We start from the raw sequence: 14,302 nt of genomic DNA, 5'->3' as shown, positions 1-14,302 counted from the left end.
CTTTAGCCCAAGCCCTTAAAAATATAGACGGCTAATGTCTTCAGTATGTATGAAATATCCCATATGCTCGGAAACAAAAGGGGCTCTGTTATTAAAGTTTCATTTCCACACGCCCCCTCCCCTCCCTCCCGCCCGCCCCCCGACACCCTGCCCTCCTCCCATCCCGCTCAGCCTGCTCGAGACAGAGTGCGAGTGAGGAGCAGGCGGGCAGGCGGCGGGCAGCCGGGCAGCCGTGGACAGAGGCCCGGGCACAGCCAGCCGCTGCGCCAGAGGGTGTGGCACCCGGCTACAGGTGAGGGGGCGACCACAGGGAAGGAGAACAGGGTCTTCCAAGGGAGAAAGGGCCCTGGAGTCCCTGGGATGGCCAGTGGCAGAGTGGGGGTGGAGGTGGCCCTTCTTGAGGGCGCCTGTCGGGCCGGGGCCCTGGCAGGGCCTGGCTGTCTGGGACGGAAATGCCCGCTCTGCTGCTAACTGAAACCACATGTGTCTCCCAGGCAGCGGGGCAGAGACGCCGCCAAGCCTGGGGCTTGGGGCTGGGAGAGGAAAGATGCAGGCTGGCCCCACTGTGTGCCCCAGGGTGGGTGAGGGGCTGTGCAGGAGGGCTCGGGGTCATTTGCATCTGTACAAGTGACAGTGTGTCAGAGTGTGAGTGAATCAGTTCTGTGCGTGAGCATGTTGCATGAATGAGTGTGTGTGTACACGCCGGAGCCTGTCTGCAGGTCGGTGGGGCGTCCCTGCTTGCAGGGCTGAAGTGGCCTCCTATGGCCTGAGTCCCGGGCACACTCCTACCTGTCACCCAGAGCTTGGGAGCCTACTGGCTGCTTCCTGGGAGGGCCCTCTGGGGTGACGGGACACTCACCTGAGTGGGTGGTGGTCCTCACCCGTGCAGAGACTCCCTTGTGACCACCATCCTCCTTCGTTCCTTTTCTTTCAGCCCAGCTCAGTCTTCCGGCACGTGCACAACCTCTACCCATTTCCCTGGGGGAAAAGCTGAGAAGTAGAGCAAGGAGGTAATAACAATCTCTGCTGCCACGTCTGTTTTCATCTTTTTCAGAGTAGTCACCTCCAGGAACTCTGCATAGCCTGAGTTACATAGTCATTGTAGCCCTGGCAGGTGAGAAACGTAGCCTGAGTGAGGGACAGCTTGCTCATGGCCATCGGGGAGACAGCGGTGGGCCATCCAGGCCCATCTGGGGGCACAGAGGACACCGGAATGTGGGCTCAGCCTTGGTGCAAGGCTGGAGGCTGCACTCTCAGGCTCTGTGGGAAATGGGGTCCCCCGAGGGCCTAGGTGACCTGAGTCCTGGATCGTCTCTCCTTAAGAAATGAGCCCTACTGGGGCCAGGCTCTGGGTTCTGGTGGTGGCCCTGCCACTGCCTTGCTACGGATGTTGGACAGGTCTCCTCCTGTCTCCGGGCCTGTTTCCCTATCCCCACAATGGCAGAGTTGGGCCAGTGTAGTGTTTTCCAAAGTCTGGTGTGTGTACCTCTGGCAGCCCGTGAGAGGCTGCCACATGGACTGCCAATTTCCATTGTAACAAGGAGTGTGTGTTGTTTTTACCTACATTAGGGAAGGGTGTCTAAGTAGCATATCAAGCCAGCGGGTAGATAGAAATAAAGGAATAATTGACCCAAAGGAGTAAAAGCCAGCGATCAGGAGAAGGTCCTTGTGTTCTGTCTCTTCTGGCAGGCAATGGGCTCTCGTTATGCTTCCAACATTTTATTTTTTTAGAGATGAGTCTCGCTCTGTCACCCAGGCTGGAGTGCAGTAGCACGATCATAACTCTTCCAGCTGTTTTTTATTTTATTTTTTGTAGAGACAGGCTCTCGCTATGTTGCTCAGGCTGGTCTCAAACTTCTGGCCACAAACGATGCTTCCCTCTCAGCCTCCCAAAGCGCTGGGATTACAGGCATGAGCCACCAGGCGTAGCCGCTTTCATCATTTTAAATGCTCCTAAGAGCATTGGTTTTGACTGTCTAGGGCCTGAAGGTGTGATCTGCTATGTAGGCCATCTTTTGGCCCCCACAAACTAGCAACCGCCCTGTAATTCTGTGATTACAGAGTGGAAAGCCCAGCTGCCACCTTAGGATGTGTGTGTGTGTGTGTGCGTGTGTGTGTGTGTGTGTGTGCGCGCGGTGTACACTGTGAGTGCCATGTGGGAAGGGGCAGGGGATGGAAGGAGCAGAGCTGGGGAAAAGATCAGCCCATCCTGAGTAAAACCTGGATGCCTAAGGTCACAGGCAAGGAGCTTGGGAAAGAGATTGTCCCCTGACTGACATTTTCGAGTGCTTTGTCCGGCCTCAGCCTTGCTTTGAATCACCAGGATGGGTGGGTAGGTGAGAGATCACGCTGGCCTTGGCCTTTCCTGCCATTCAGCTCTGCCTCCCAGGCCACTTGGCTGCGTTTTATCTGCCAGCCCAGGACTGGCCAGGGAGGGGTGAGCTGGGAGGATGCAAGGGTTTTGGGGGGGCCCTTTGGCAGAGCTCCCCAGTCACTTCTCCAGGCGAAGCTGGTCAGAGCTGCCATCCTTCGGGACGTACTCCCTTACCCTCCTCTTCTGCTAGGTTTGCTGTTGCTGTTACTTGTGACCACAGTTGCTTTTTTGTGGATATTCACTGGTGATTTGTCTCATTACCAGCAATTTAGGGAAGTCTGACCCTGCTCTGCTGCAGGAAGTGCAACTTCAGGACCATTCTTTCTTGTCTTGTCCTGCAACAGGCAAAAGGAACCAAACTTTGGCCGCAGGATGTGGGCAGCATCCTTGGGTTTGGATGAATTCACAGTCCCTTCTTGGTGAGGCAGCAGATGCAGAAGGAGCACAGAGCTGGGTCCATCTGATCCCTGACACTAACACGCCGTGTGGCCCTAGGCAAGCTCCGTGCCCTCTCTGGCCTGCCTCTCCTCTGGCCCCAGGAGGCATTGTCCTTGATGAGGCTAAGGTGATTCTCTAGTGCTGCCCTAGGATGAAACAAAATCCTATTTCTAGGGGACTCTTGTGCCTTTCCTAGTGGGAAGAACCTTGTAAGTTTTGGAGTTGAGCTTCCTGGAGATGGCCATTTGGAGTCATCCACAGTCCTTGGGCGCCAATTCCCTTGAATTCTGTTTCAAACCCTGGGGAAGCAGCTGGCTGTGGTCAGGGGCATCGCCTCTGCCTCCAGAATGTGTCACATTCTAACTGGCTTTCAGTGGCCTTGTAGGTCCTGTGAACCACTAGCAGCTACACCCAAGGCCAAGGGCAAACAGAGATCTGCTTCATGCTGCCCTGGCATGGGCATCGTGATAGAGAGATCTGCCTGACCAGGGAGTGGGAGGCGGCACTGCCAGGTGGAGAGGATGGGCACTTACAGAGCGACTCCTTCCCAAAGAAAGATTCTCATGTAAAAACATCCGTGGTCTGCTTTGATAAGTCACCCCTGTGGGCTGAGCAATGGGGTGCAGGTGAAGGCTGAAGATTCTAGAACTTAGCTTACCCACCGACAGTGATGCCCTGGGCTCTTGAATTCCTTAGATTTTACTTTGATTTCTTTTTCCTGGGTTTGGTAGGGGCAGTGTGGAGAAGTGGTGACAAAGTAGTTTATCTATAGAGTCACATCCAGGCCTATTGGTGGCAATATTAACTTTAGCCAAGGGAAAACTGAAGTTAGCTGCTGGGTGAGGCAAAAAGAAAAAGAAGAGAGGCCAGGTGACCCCATGCTCTGCTCCCACCGCAGCCATGAGAGCTCGCCAGGCGACTGCATCTCAGTTCCACTTTCCTGACCTGTAAAATGGGTTGTGATGAAGATTCACGAGGTGGTGGCACAGAAGCCCTGGCACATACTGCGGCTGGCACTGAACAAATTGTAGCTCAAAGGTATCAGGCCTGCTGATAGCTCTGCTGGCTACAGGATGGGATATGATTGTCATTTCACAGAGTGGAGAATGCAGCAGCAAGTGACATGCCTAAGATGAGGGGGGCCTGGGTTCCAGTCCCATCCCCACCCCCACTGGCTCTGCAACTTCCAGCAGGTTACCTAACCCTGCCAAGTCTCAGTTTCCTTGGTTGTAAGGTGGGCAGGAAAAGCACCTACCTCACAAGGCAGCTATGCGGATTAAATGAGCCAACTCTAAGCTCCTGGCACATAGTAGGTGCTCAATGAACACTCCTCTAGCTAAATGGAAACGTGGAGGCCTTTGCTCCTCCAATTGCTCCCCTCTGATAGTCCCTGTAGTCCCCAGTTGGGGACTTTGTGATAAGTGAGTTCAGGCGGCCAGAGGCCCCAAGCCCCAGCTGGGGCTCTCCCCCAGGGTCTGGTCTCAAATCTTGACGTAAACATTACCAAAAACACTTCTTGGAATGTTCTACTTGAGTCTCCCAGGTTGATGGGTGGTCAGTGCTATTTCTTGTCACTGACAGCAGAGATAGTGTGATGGTTCATACCTGAAGGATAGAGAGATGAGGAAATTCAGGAAACTGAGGCTCGGACAGGGAAGGGGCCTTTGTGGGATCAATGTGGCAATGAGGCAGGGGTGGAGGAGTGGAGGCAAGAAGGTGGAAAACCTTATGGGGAGAGGGAAAGGAGAGGTCCTTGGTACCTACCTGGACAGGCCTCCTTTCCAGCTCCACTGGAGCAGGAACGGGTTAAAGGGGACCGGAAAGGAGAGGAAGAAAGCAAACAGGCAGGAGAAAAGCCTGGAGCTGCAAGCTCGCTGGGGTTGTTTGGTCTGGCTGAACCACCTCCTGGGCCACTCCCAGCAGTTCTGCAGACAGACTCCAGCACCCCACCACATGCACGCATGCACACACACACACACACACACACACACAGATACACACACACTAACAGATATGCACAGACAGAGACACACACAGATACACAAATTGATGGATACACTGATACATAGAGACACACATAAATACAGGCACACACGGCTACATAGACACACAAATACACACAGGCAGGTATACATAGAGACATACACACACAGATGCATACATACATACCCAGAAACACATATACATCACACTTACACGCAGTTATATGGATACACACAAAGAAGCACAATTACACAGATTACACACAGACACATACATACAGAGTGTCACACAGAAATACATACAGACATACAGACACAGATACAAGCCCAGACATGCACACAAACACACACACACGCAGATATCATGCAGATATTGACACATACACAAGATTCACCTACAAACATACGCAATGTATACATATACATACAGACAGACATAGACACACACACATGCACAGACTCAGCAGAGAAGCTCCAAGCTGCAGGACAGAGGCTGGGATGGTTTATTTCCGTAGCTACTTCTAGTTCAACCTGCTGCCCTCTGCCCCAACAACTTACACAGGCTCAACCCCCTCACTGCAATAATAACACCTACTGTATACTGGACACTTGCCACATGTCAGGCTCTGTTCTAAGCGCCTATGTTAACTTGTTTAATCCTCACAACCACCCTGTGAGATGGGCACTGTGATTAGCCTTGATTTGATTTGTACATGGAGAAACTGGGGCTCAGAGAGGGGAAGTCACTTGCTCAAAGGCCACACAGTTTGCTTATGGCTTCTCCAAGGCAGGCGGCCAGTGTGCAGAGCCGGCTGGCGGACCACGCCTCCCCGCACCCCCACCCCCGCCCCCCGCACTGTTTCAGGGCGCAGGGCTCTCGCTCTGTGCCGGCACAGGGACCAGCTCTCTCGCCTTCAGCATTGCTGTTCCCTGTGGAACAGCAACATGATTTTGCCTTTTCTCAGGTCCAGGGAGGGATTGGAAGGAGCAGGGCTAAATGTCTGAGTGTGCGCTGAGCCAAGGCTTCAGGGAGGAGGTGAGGCAGGTGACAGGGCCGGCCAACCGATCCAGTCTGCAGTTAGGCTCAGCGCCCTTCAGCCTCCTCTTTTGGTGTCTTCCTTTCCTTGACCTGCTCCCAGCCCCTGAGCCCGAACCTCTATCCTCCAGCTCCTCCCTGTCCAGTATCTGATGCCCTCACACTGTTCTTCGTCCAGCCTCAACGTGTGTCCTGAATAGTAGCTTAGGATAAATGTTGACAAAACATATTTCCCTTCTGTTATTTTATTCCATCCTACGTGGGAGGTAGGGGGAGGAGGTTATTATCTTTTGATAGACTTGAGTCTGGGCTCCAGTCCTTACTGAGAGTTCTTGCCAGCAGGACGCAAGCTAACTTAAATATGTATCCGGTCCTCCATTGGGCTCAAAATGCCAACTGCCCAGGTACAGGATGTGGGAGATATGGCATAAAAGTGGCAGCTGTTTAGTGACGTCTTTGTGGACCACAAGCACAATAGGGACATAGCTGTTGAAAGAAAAAAAAAAAAAGCTAATCTGATGTTAGGCTGCATTAATAAAGGTAGAGTGTCCAGAGTGAAGCAGGTTATGGTCTTACCATGCTCTGTGCTGGTCTGGTTTTCCTGTAATATTGGGGTCAGTTCATTTCTTTTTTTTTTTTTTTTTTTTTTTTTGGGTCAGTTCATTTCTACTGAGGAGTTTCTCATTCTCTGCTTGTTTACCACCAGTGATAGGGAGCTCAGTACCTACTGAGTCATATAATAACCCAAGGAATCCCTTAGCCCAATGCCAAGGGGTGCCAGCATAGCTGACCTTTACTGAGGACTGTCTTTGCCAGGCACATTTAAATGAGAGGTAGGTACTATTATTATTCTGGTTTTACAGATGAGGAACCCGAGGAACAGAGAATGATATAACTTGTCCAAGGTCTCACAGCTGGTATGTGGCGGCATGCAGCACCGGACCGTGGCAGTAGAGAGCAGCCCTCCTGATTACAATTCCAGTGCTGTCCCCTGAAACGTAACACGAGCACACATGTCATATTACATTTTCTATCAGCTACACTAAAAAAGTTTTTTTTAAAAACGAAAAGGTAGAAAAAAGAAACCCGTGAAATCAATTTTAATAATGCATTTATTTAAACTCCAAATAGCGCCATTTTAACATGTAATAAATGTAAAAAAAAAACTTGTTAATGAGACATTTTACATTCTTTTTTTGGTCTAAGTCTTGGAAATCTGGTGTGTATTCTTTATTTACAGCACATCTCAGTGTGGGCTAGCCACATTTCAAATGCTCAGTAGCACATATGGCTAGTGGCCGCCATGTGGGACAGCACAGCGCTATACTATATTGCCTCTTGAGGCGCTCACTGTAGCATAGCCTAGCGTATAGGAAGAATCCATAAATGTCAGTCACTAGTATGATTATTTTTATCACTGGTGGTTGTTGGTGGTGGTCCAGGGAGAAGCTGCACTGAGCCTCAAGCCCTTGGCATAAACTGTGCACTGATGTCACTCTTCTTAATCCAAGTCCTTCAAGCCAGGAGCTCAATGTCTCGCAGGCAGAGCCAATTTCAGGAACCTTCGGCCCAAAAGGGCCAGTGTGACTCTCTAAAAGGGGAGGAGAGACCAGCTTGAAGCCCCTCCATCTCCCTGGCTGGCCAGCTGTGTACCACATGAAGTGAAGCTTCCTCCGGGCCTTTAAGCCTGTGGCCCATCTGCTCTGGAGTGTGGGGCAGCCAGGCCCACATCTGCAAAGGAGAGGATAGGAGCCTCTCTTCTTGTGGCTCCTTTCAGCTGGTTAAGTCTTTAAATGGAAAAAAACCAAATGAATAAACCCCACTATTCTTAATACAGTTTTTTACCTGAAATCCCAGGAGTTAAACAATGGAGCAGGGACGAGGGCTCTGCACGTTCCCCATACCTGTATGGTCTCCAGGCAGCTATACAGTGCTTGCAAAGAGTGATGGTTCCCAAACCTACCTGCACATAGGAACCACCTGGGAAGCTTCAAAATACCCTGGTCCAATCCCAAGAGGTTGCAGTTTAATTTGTCTGGGGTGTGGCCAGAGCTTTGGAATGTGTAAAAGACCCTCAGGTGATTCTGATGAGTTGGACAAGTTTGAGAACTGCGTGCTAGCCCTTAGGGGCATAAGCTCAGGTCGCCCTCACAGTCGCTATGAGGCAGGCGTGGTTAGGGCTCCCACTGCACAGATGAAAGATTGGAGGCTCACGGGAGTAAGGCAACTGGCGCCACTTCAGCCAGCCAGGAAATGGGTACGGTAGGGATTCACTAGCCATGGTTTAACCAGCAGTGTGTGGATAAACGTCTAACAACTTGCTCTCTGGAGAAGAAAAAAGCCTTGATTTGTAGCACCTGCCTGTTTCCGTGGTGTAGCTACTCCCACCAGGGCCCGTTTTAAGCCATTGACAATGTCCCTGAATGCAGAGCTGGGAAAGGGTGTGTGCATTGGCTGTTGAGACAGTGTGGCTGGCTTCAGCACACAGCTGGGCCACTTGGCATGGAGAAGAAGGGATCCCATTTGGTAGATATAGTTAAACATTTTCTATTTTTATTTTTTTTTATTTCTTAAATTTTTTGAGATGGAGTTTCACTTTCGTCACCCAGGCTGGAGTGCAATGGTGTGATCTCAACTCACTGCAACCTCTGCCTGCTGGGTTCAAGCAATGCTCCTGCCTCAGCCTCCTGAGTAGCTGGGATTACAGGCATGAACCACCACACCCAGCTAATTTTTGTATTTTTAGTAGAAACGGGGTTTCACCTTGTTGGCCAGGCTGGTCTCAAACTCCTTACCTCCGGTGATCCGCCTGCCTTGGCCTCCTAAAGTGTTGGGATTACAGGCATGAGCCACCATGCCAGGCTGGTTAGGCATTTTGTGAATTTTTAGTCCTTGAACCCTTTCTGCAATGCACTATTTGGGAGCCCCAATATATGCAACAGATAAAAAGCAGTGTGTTAGCAGCATAAGTTTATTATAGAAACTGAAATCATAGTATCAGTCTCAGTCTCTTGTTTAAACTGGGGGACAGGGTGAGGGGGCACTGTGAATGTGGCCGGGAGGGACCGTAAGCAGCAGCCTCAGAGCCAGGGCCCTGTGCACCAGCCCTCTCCCCTCCACTGACTGTGTGGCCTTGGGCAAGTCTCTTCCCATCTGAGCCCCCATTTTCTGGTGTGGCCAAGGGAGACTGAACTGTGTGCAGAGTGGCCTCTGCCCTGTCACACCCCTGCCTGACCCCAGCAAGTCCCAGCCCCGTATTTATAGCCATGACTTCAGTCTCCCCAGTTCCTCTGAAGCTGGTTCCCTGGCCCATGTATTTATAAACCCAGCAGGGCAGAAATAGATGTGACGTGCAGGGGACTTGGCTGGTTCTGTGAGCAGGCTGGCTTCAGTGAGTCCATTTGGAACAGGCTTGAGTCCCCCAGCATCTCGGGTGCTGGATTCCACAGGAGTCTAAAGCTGGAAGCGCACTTTGAGACCCCAAGCCCAGCCCTGTGACTGTGTAGTGGGGGTCACCAAAGCCCAAGTGTGGAGGCATGTGGCCACGGTCACAGCAGGCATGGCAAAGCCAGGGCCAGAACAAAGGACTCCGTGCCGTGTGAAATGGCCTCTCCCCAGACCCTCAGAAAACCTCCAGTGACCACGCCAGGCCCCAGATGCCTATCAGGTTCCAGCTTGGTCATTTTCCTGCCCTAGGATCATGGGTGGAGACTCACCCTCCATGAGCCTCCGCTTCCTCAATCTGTTAACTGGGGGATAACAGTAGGTGCCGGCCTCGTTATGTTATTGTGAGGAAGAAACAAGAAACAAGACTGATACAGTGCCCAGCACATGCTCAACATTCAGTAAATGGTAGCTCTTGTAATGCCCTCAGTTGCCACTTCACAAAAACAGTAATCGTAATAACAACAGCTGTTTCTATTGAGCATGTACACAGGTTACCTTATTTAATCCTTACAAAAATACAATATCATTATCACTGTCCTCAGACTCATTGCATATCATGTGTTTCACAGACAGGAGATGCTCTACCACTAATGAACTTGGAAAAGAGTGTTCTAAAAAAGAATGCTAATATACAAAATCTTATTTTTTTATATACAGGATCACAAAACATACTCATTTCTAAATAGTAGACATATTCAGAATGGAATAGGAAAGTTCTAAAATGGTGAGCAATTGAATAGTCAGAATATTAGCATAAGAAATATGTCTCCCAGGAGTTTGCAGGGCTTATGTTTCTAAGTTTGCCACCTAATGTTGGTTTTATGTTTTTTTTATAATTGCATATGAGAATTTAACATCATAGTGAACTTGAAATGCATATGCTATTCAAAACACGGAATGGCATCTGTTAAGGTTTGTTATGTTCATACCACAGTTTCTTTATCTTAATGAAACACAGGACTCCCAGGCTGCCTTTCTGGCTTATTTTTCCATTGTATTTAACATCATCTGACATACTTTCTTATTTATCTGTCCACCCCAGCTAACATGTGAGCTTCACGTGGGCAGGGTTTTTTTCTCTTTTGTTCACTGTGTACTTCCAGCACTTAAAATAGTGATGGCACTTAGCAGGCATTCTGTGAATATGTGTTGAGTGAACAGGTGAGTCAATGAATGACTGAGTCTCCATTCTACCAAGAGGCACCTGAAATTCAGTAAAATGCAGGGACTTGTCTGAAGTTGCCCACTATTCTGAGGCTGAACTGAAACCCTACCTCTCCTAAGACCACCCAGTGTGCCCAGCTGGAAGTTCTTCCCAACCTCTTTGTGCCAAGGGCTGATTTCCGGTGGCTCCTGGGGCTCTCCCCAGCTGCACTTCATGCCCATCCAACACTGGTCCCTTCTGCCCCAGGAGGTGGGGCGAAATGGAGGACAGGAGAGGACTAGGGAGGAGGGAGAAGAGGTCACAGCAGGCTGGACATCCAGCATGGTTGATGCTGACGGCTGCTGAGTCAGGGAGGAAGGATGCCAAGATTGGTCAGTTTGCCCTGAAGGACTAGAGGAAGGGGTCGGCACCATGGGATCACGGTGGACATGCCTCTGGGACTGACTCCCCCAACTGGAAAGCACTGGAACTGGGCAAGGCCAAGAAGAATTCAGGTGTAGCAGCAACCTTGCTGCTACCGCCCTCACTAACCACTTTGCCCAAGGCCTTTCTCAGCTGGAGAAACTGGGGCCCAGTGAAAGAAAGTGATTCTTCCTAGACTACATAGCAAGGTAATGGAAAATGCTGGGCTTTCTCATGCTTACTAGCTCTGGAGGTTGGAAGGGCTTGGGATTCCCCACCTTTGGAGCCATGGGGAAGGAACCCTCCACCTTGGCTCTCATCCCCTCCTTGGGAGAGAAACACTAAGGCAGGAACATAGGTCAGATTTGCAAGGACAATAGAAGCTTTCTTCCCATTGTCAGGGAGAACTCAGCTCTGGACAAGCCAGGCAGTTCCCCCCACCCCAGTCTGCTGCCAAGGGTGCTGCCAGAGAGGGGTCTGGTGGGCAGGTGCACCCGAACCATCTGATCCCATTCTGAGTCACCTTTTTCTCCAGGGTGCCTCCATTTTGCCCCTCGGGTATACCCATAGCTAATTTATTGGTCACTCCACATGTATTGTTTCACTTGATAAATACGCATCTACAATGTGCCCAGCAATGTACCACACATTGGAGAGAAGCTCCTTTCTCCCTCCCATCCTTCCATTTCCCATCCCTCTCTTTCATTCATTCATCTTTTCATCCTTTAATTCAGCAACTACTTATACCATTGAGATAGTACAGCCTTATGGATAAGAGTGACATTGGGAGCTAGACCATCAGGACATGAACCCTGACTCACTCACTAGCTGTGTGAGCTTGGCAAGTCATGCAAGCTCCATTTCCTTATCTGCACAATGGGGGTAATAATAGCACCTTCCTTATATGGTGTGATGAGTATCAAATGAGCTGCTGCAAATAAAGTGTCTGAATAGCACCTGACACAGTAAACACTTCATAAACATCACCTAGTATCATTGTTAAGGTTTTTTGTTTTCCTTCCTTCCCTCCCTCCCTCCCTCCCTTCCCTCCTTCCTTCCTTCCTTCCATCCTTCCTTCCTTCCTTCCTTCCTCTCTCTCTCATTCTTTCTTTCCTTCTTTCTTTTCTTTTCCTTTCTCTCTGGGTCTCACTCTGTCACCCACGCTGGAGTGCAGTGGCACAATCACGGCTCACTGCAGCCTTGACCTTCTGGACTCAAGCACTCCTCCTGCTCAGCCTTCCAAGTGGCTGGGACAACAGGCGTGTGCCACCATGCCTGGCTAATATTTAATTTTTTGTAGAGACAAGAGTCTCACAAAATGTTGCTCAGGCTGGTCTCGAACCCCTGGGCTCAGGTGACCATGCCACCTTGGCCTCCCAAAGTGCTGAGATTTTAGACGTGAACCACTGGTCTGGGCCTGTTGTTTTATGTGCCTGGCCTTGTGCCAGCCACTGAAGAAATTGCTCCAAAATTCTCCTCTTGTTGGAACCGCTGTCTGCCAGCCCTCTTTTCAGTCCCCTGCCTTCTGCTCTGGCCATGTTACCTCCAACGCAAACCCACAGAGCTGGGCCTTGCAGTGGTTTTCCCCAACCCTGTAGGGCTGCCCCCCACAGCTAGCAGGAGAGAGCCTAGGCAGCCAAAGCCTGTCACAAGCTGGCCACCTTCTCGGCCCTTCCGTACATGTCCTAAACTCAGCTATCCAAGCCCGCCTGGTTCTTCAGAGTCATCCCCGATTGTTCTGCCTTCTTGCCTTCACTTGGACTTGATGGTTGATCTTTACCCCAGGAAGCCCTTTCTCATTCCCCTCAGCCAAGAATCATAAGATGTGCCTTTGAGTCTGCATTTGCAGTGATGCTTTATCTGTGAGCAACAGGGAGCCATGGAAAGCTCTCAGGTGAGCAGCACATTCAGAGCTGCACTCTAGGGCAATGGATCAGACTTCGTATAGGATGGAAACAGGAAGGGACAGCGGGTGGGGAGGTCAGGTAGGGAGCCTTGGGCAGTAGGGCCTTTGGAGGAAGGAGGGTCTAGTCTTCCTGGGCTGCTTCTCCCTCCACCCTATAGTCTTACACCGATAAAATTAGATATTGTGATTTCCCCAGCATGACTCAGTGAGTCAATGGAAGAGTAGGAACAAGAACCTCACACCCTAACTTCTGCAATGTACCTACTTAAGCCCTGATGCTCAGCACCCCTCGCTTCCTTTTCCTTCTTCTGCAGCACAAGGGAGGCTCTTTTGACCCGTGGGGACTCTGCAGATGACGGGGAATCAGGAGGAGCCTGGATTGTGCCTTATAATCACTGCAGTCTGTGCACACCAAGCACTTGGGGCCCCGAATGCCAGGCTTACCAAACGTCCGTAGAGCCCAGCAGGTGAGCAGCACACAGCAGTGTGAAGGAATAAGCCTATATTTTCTCATTAATCCCTACAACAATCCTGGAAAGTAGATTCTGTTTCAAGCCTTGTTTTGCAGGCAGGAAAAGTGAAGCTTAGAAAGATAAGAGACATGTCCAGTGTCAGGCAGCCACTGGGTGAGAATTCCAACCCAAACCTGATGCCAAAGCCTGTGCCCTTTCCCCACCACACACACAGCAGCAGAAGGGATGTGAGGGTCCCAAGGCCATTGCAGAAGCCAACAGGAGGAGCCCTCGGGTGTCTTGGCTGGCCCTCAGACTGTGGAGCACCTGATGCTCAGCCGGTCCTCTGGTCCTGCTGGCCTCCGCTTGGACTCATGCAGAAGTGAAAGGGAAGGAGAAGTGGAGGCTGACCCCTCAGAGGGAGCAGGGCTTCTGTGAGGAGCCAGAGTTGGAAGGTCTGGGCACCTGGGTTCCAGTGCCATGCCTGCCTCTGGCATGCCACACAATTGCAGGTGAATCCTTCCCCTCTGGGTTCAGAGTTCTCTCTGAGATGACGACAGTGGTTTCCATGGACTCTATCGGCCCTTTCTGCCAAGGCTCAGGTATTTTACAGCCTGTATCCAGATGAGGGTCAGGAATCTGGGGGAAATGGAGTTAGAGGTTCGTAGGACTCCCTCTCATGTCTGTGGAGGCTATGGCAGGTCCTTGCCTACCCACAGAGGAGACCCGTCTTCATGGATGGATTGGCCATCTGAGCTGTGGCGGAGCCCAGCAACCCCAGGGACTGTGGGGGGTCCCTGGAGTCTGCGGCTGCTGAGAGCAGTGGTTACAAGCACAGACCTCAACTGCCCCCATTCACATCCTGCTTTGCCATGCCCCACCCGTGTGACTCGGGACACAGTGCTTACCTCTCCGTGCCTCAGTTTCCTCCTCTGTAGACTGCACTCACACAGCAGGAGTGTCAGGTAAAGGGCTGGGTTCAGACCTAACAGGTGCTCAGTTAGTGGCAGCTGCCATTATTGTTGTGGGTGGCGATAGCCCCCTGCACAGAGGTGGGTGCTGCAGGGCTCAGGCCTGCACAGGACCTGCCCAAGCTCCCC

The 14,302-nt window shown here is 51.0% G+C and overlaps 1 protein-coding gene across 1 annotated transcript in view; it reads left to right on the top strand.

Annotated features, from left to right (window-relative positions):
• The first annotated feature begins 202 nt into the window (after positions 1-202).
• SYNPO (synaptopodin) overlaps positions 203-14,302 on the top strand; it is a 58,190-nt gene continuing 44,090 nt past the window's right edge. Inside the window, exon 1 of the mRNA XM_032250186.1 lies at positions 203-292. The gene's annotated coding sequence lies outside the window, so the exon portion shown is untranslated. The remainder of the gene's footprint in view (positions 293-14,302) is intronic.

Source organism: Sapajus apella, unplaced genomic scaffold (assembly GCF_009761245.1).
Source record: "Sapajus apella isolate SASKATOON/1434 unplaced genomic scaffold, GSC_monkey_1.0 scaffold71, whole genome shotgun sequence".
NCBI lineage: Eukaryota > Metazoa > Chordata > Mammalia > Primates > Cebidae > Sapajus > Sapajus apella.
This window is presented reverse-complemented; position numbering and strand designations above follow the sequence as displayed.